This window comes from Myotis davidii, unplaced genomic scaffold, assembly GCF_000327345.1.
Source record: "Myotis davidii unplaced genomic scaffold, ASM32734v1 scaffold76, whole genome shotgun sequence".
In the NCBI taxonomy this organism is placed as follows: Eukaryota; Metazoa; Chordata; class Mammalia; order Chiroptera; family Vespertilionidae; genus Myotis; species Myotis davidii.
Window position 1 is genome coordinate 290,060 of NW_006288892.1, and position 5,193 is coordinate 295,252.

Below are 5,193 nucleotides of genomic sequence, written 5' to 3' on the forward strand. Positions count from 1 at the left end.
AATGCTGAAAATCCTAACTAAGAAAATGAATGCTGACTTGATTATTAAATAATTTTAATTTAAAATTTATCTTATACTTAATGTTCTATATTGATTCACTTTTGACTTTATTCTTCAAAGCTGCCTATTTTCATATAATATAAAACGTTTCAATAGCTGCTTTCGTGATCATATTAAACTAAAGTTAGTTTTAATATGCAGGAGTCTTTGCAGCCTTACAGAGTTGCAGATTTAAATGTGACTTGGGGAAATGTCTTTGTTTTGACTGTGAATCTTTTCTATCTACTCGCCCTTCCTCGTGTGTGAAATTGGCTCAGTTAAAAGACACTGTGTGAAAGATGATCTGACATCTACAAAAATCTAAGATAAATACTAAAAGAGGATATCAAGCAAAAGAGTCCCAATTAAGCTTGTTTTGATTTAGCTACTTAAATAGCTATTCTCACTTTTTTTTATATTTGTCACATTTTATACCAATTGAAAAATCTTCCAAATTATAACTGTTATCAATCTAAAAATATTTGTTCCTAACTTTTTATTAACATTGACTCCAGTACCTCTGTTACCACAATGAAATACTACTTCACATGCACAAGTGAACATTTGAATGATGTGGCTTTCCAGTTCTTCTTTCTGTTATCTTTTTCCTTCTACTGAGCTCTGCCCAACCCCCTTCTTCCTGCCTCCTCTCACTGCATGTCCCTGTTATTGAGCAAATGATTACACAGTAGAGTAGCTCAGACCACAGAAATGATAGAATGACCACTGAGTTCAGCTTTATTTCTCAGAAGAATGGAACACTGGCTTAGTCCCTTGTAGAAACTCCTTTCTAGGTTTGATTGGCTTTGCATAACTGGGTGCAATTTCAATTCTACCTCAAACACGGGGACCCTCAGGCACACATGGCTCTTTATATGTTGTCTTCTTAGAGATTTTCAAAATGCCTCTCTGTCCTCCATTAGCCAAAGGAAGCTCTTCAGACCCTAGTTTTAAGCCAGAACTGGTTGAGTAGGAAAGTAAATATAAAAAATGAAGAATTGGGTTATTTCTTAAAGGTGACAAAAGAATTTGTTTTAATTGGCCCTCAAATTTAAAAAGAGATTTTATATATATGATATATATATATCATACATACATTTTTCTAAAAATCATAAAAGTAGTTGAATTATTTTCCAGGAGAGAATTCTTGCATATTTTTGGAATAAACATATTTAGAATTCCTAACACACATTTTTTTTTTCTGAGAATAGACATTCTCTCTAAACTAAGCATGTTTTTGTTTGTCAGAGTAAATGAAGTGTAGCTTTATTTCCAAACTACAGAATTTCCCTAAGTTTCCCAGAAATTGGCATGTATACAGTAAGGTTCTCATTTCTTCCATACACTCAGGACCGTTCCATTCAAATGGTCTGCACTGACTATCTGTTGGAGGAAATAGCGGAACTATGAAGCTGAGTAACATACAATCCTTACCCGTAAGGATCTTGCATAAATAGATGTCAGCGACTCAAATAAGCAAGGTAGAGGCTAGTTGGACAAGGAGCTCTTCTGTAGAAGTAGCTCAACCTTTCCACAACTTGTTATTCCATATAAAAACAGGAACAAAACTGTTTCCTGCCCTCTTTCCAGGGGCTACGGAGATAATGTTCATAACCTTTCAAAGAGTAATTGCTATCATAATTTGTCTTCATTTACTTGAATTAAGTTACACTTTGCCAATGTGTTGTCAGTGTGGAATACACATATACACACACACTCCTGGAAAGAATTTGCATCATATCTGCCTAGCTGATTAGCTTAAAGGAGCATCATTAGAATACTTGATAGAATGTCTTTCGTGTGTGAAATTAATTTACATTTTCCTCCACTGATGCTCTTTAAACATGATTTCATTGTATGAACATGTGTACACATGTGTCTCTGCATAGAGCCCTAAATTTAAATTGACTTGCTGGCTAAAGTTAGAGCAAATCCCTTCCTAGCTTCTTTCTATCACTCAATAAATTATTACAGTCTGTGCACAAAACACAAATTACATGCTTTATTAGTGTGTTCTGTGGTAACCTCAAAACCACAAGTGTTTACATGTGCTGCACGCATGCACTTTGGGGCTTTTTAATAGCTGGTTGACAAGAGATTAAAGGCAGAAATATGGCATTTTATTAAAGCAAACATATCAGCATGCCTACCATGATAAAATGATCTAGTTTTCTTCAGACACAAAAGTTTCTGTTGAGTGATACCTTTGAAATTCCTTGAGGGCACCCTATTATTCACTTTCCTCAACACAGAGCAGCTGCAAATGGTCTCCAATTTTCAAAGAGTATTGCCTGGTCATTCTTTACTGTCAAAATGAAGAAGAGCATAAAAGTTAAGTCAATAAAGTAATATAAAATGCTTAATATAAAAATTCAGGAATGAATGATTAACCATTAAAAACTTACAGTAGCTATTTCATCCAGGAAAAAAAAATTAACATTTCCCCTGAAACCTATTAACACTCCTTGTAAACAATATTCTTTTTTGAAATATATGACCTTTCCTAATGCTCTCCACACACATGGCATTTTTCTTATATCCACTTTCCGCTGCTGATATGAGGTTGAATTCCTCAGGAGAGAATGTTCTGAGCCCCTTCCTCAGATATATGTGGTCTTCTACTAAATATTCCACATGGATGTACCGGTCAGTGTTGAATGCTAACTGTAACAACCTGTTGGTTCTGATTCAACTCCCAAATTATAGACTATGCTAGTGGAAAAATGGGAGAAAGAATATGCTGTCCACCTTTAAACCCATGGCTTCCGTACTAATCCAAAAAAAATTTGACAAATTAATAATCATAAAAATTAGTATAAATGCCTTTCTTTTTTTGGTCATAGCCATTTCTCACTGATGTCTTTTAATACCTATGAATGTTGCATAGAGGGCTCTATGCAGAGAAAGCAAAAGTAAAAATGTTTCTTTACATTTTTGAGGAAACTGTTTGAAAGATCAGGGCCTCAGTTTAGTCTAGGACTTCTTTTCAGAAATAAATCTTTAAAAAGTAAGACTATTCAGGACCGATCCTAAAGCTAATCCTCACTACCCTGACGTGGCTAAGAAAAATAATACTCTGGAAATAATGTATATGCAGAATGATCTGGTTGTAAAATTGTAAAGTGAAATGACCAGGGTCAGTAAGACTGACTGTCCTCGGAGGCCGCTGAAGGTTCTCTATGCAATGGCTCCAGAGTCACTGAGGAAGACTCACCACGTCATCCTGAGAAAACCTTCCCCAGGCTTGTAGCAAGTTGGTTAGCCTGAGAGATGAGTATGATTTGGTCTGGGAATAAACCCACATTGCAGGAATTTTAAGGATTTTTCTAAATATCTCCTTTCACAGAACTCACTTGCTCTAACAGATTATTATGAACTGCCCTTTCCCAGAAGTTTTCTGTCAAAATATCCAGGCCATTCTCACTAACAGGGGGGAAGCATATTTAAAGGTGTCTTTATTAGGTTATTGTTTGTTTTGTCCCTAAGAAGGGATGGCAAAACACCTCAAAGAGAAAAGATGCCTGGACGAGAAATAACTAAAAAGTGCACTCAAATGCTTTCAGTAGATATAGATGGGAAGTGTGTCCTATATTTGTTTGCCTGATGTTGACATTTTAATAAATCCAATAGGTTTGCTTCATGAGATCTACAACTTACTGCTCACAGCACTGAGGAACCTGAGCTGGCCATCTTTACCCTCTAGGAGTGATTTCCATGGCTTCTCCTGGGGGACAGTGGGGAGGTATTATCTTGGTACGGTATCACTTATATGTGGAATTTATTTTTTAATTTAATTTCCCATCATTATTTATTCCACCTTCATACCCTCTTCCACCTCTATCCACAATCACCACTGTTGTTCATGTCAGAGTCCTTTCTCTCTCTCTGTTTTATTATTATTATTATTATTATTATTATTATTTGCATAACTAATTCATTTTTATTGATTTCAGAGAGGAAGGAAGAGGGAGAGATCGAAACATCAATGATGCGAGAGAATCATCGACTGGCTGCCTCCTGCACACCCCTTGCTGGGGTCTGAGCCCACAACCCGGGCATGTGCTCTTGACTGGAATCAAACCTGGGACTCTTCAATTAGAGGCCAATGCTCTATCCCCTGAGACAAACCAGCTAGGGCTCTCTTTTTTTTCTTATTTTTCTCAGTCTCTCTACCCCACAGCTGTCAGCCTGCTCTCTATGTGATTTCTTTTTTGCTAAGCCATTTTAATGCAATTTTAAAATGATAAACTTTATTTATATAATCACTTTTTATTTCTCACACATTTGACTAATTGAAACACTGCTTTGCTGATGCCAAAGGAAAGTTCACCAGATGAAAATGATCCCCAGGATGAAACGATCTCTTCCAAGATCTGCTTCTGTCAGATGGACACAAGTCACATGCTTCCTGCAAAGAGTGCTGAACTACACCACTGATCATCTCTGAACTGGAAACGCCAGGGTATCCATCTACTCTGTGAATGTATCTGGCCCCAGTGGGAGCTGCCTCACCCAATGGCATGGCGTTTTCATGGAGGAGGCCTCATTAAATGGCTAATCTGAGGTGCCCAGAGGCCCAGCCATGTTGTTCAAATCAAGGCAGAAGGATTATTCCTAATAGGTTGTAGTTATTTTGTAAGGTTTTATTTTGTGGGTGATGGTAGTGGTGTTGTGTGTGCATATGTATGTGTGTGTGTATGTTTTTGTGACATACTTTGTGCTACACATATAGAAGAGTAAAACCAATTGCAGCAGTGAAACTGTCTAAAATCTGATTAAAACTTCAAATGCTTTTCTATAAGTCATTATAAAAATTCTGGTATTTTGCTGCCTAGGGATCCTTCTAAGATTTTTATGGTTTCTTGCTTTACGTTTAAGTCCTTTATCCATTTTGAGTTTATTTTTATGAATGTGTAAGTTGGTAGTCTAGTTTTATTTTTTTTTTTTGCATGGATCTGTCCAATCTTCCCAACACCATTTATTGAAGAGACTGTCTTGACTCCATTGTAGGTTCTTGCCTCCTTTGTCTATTAATTTAGCATAATGACTTGGGTTTATTTCTGGGTTCTCTTCTTTTCCATTGATTGATATGCTTGTTCTTATGGCAGTGATAGGCAGTTTTGATTATAATGGCTTCGTAGTATAACTTTATAT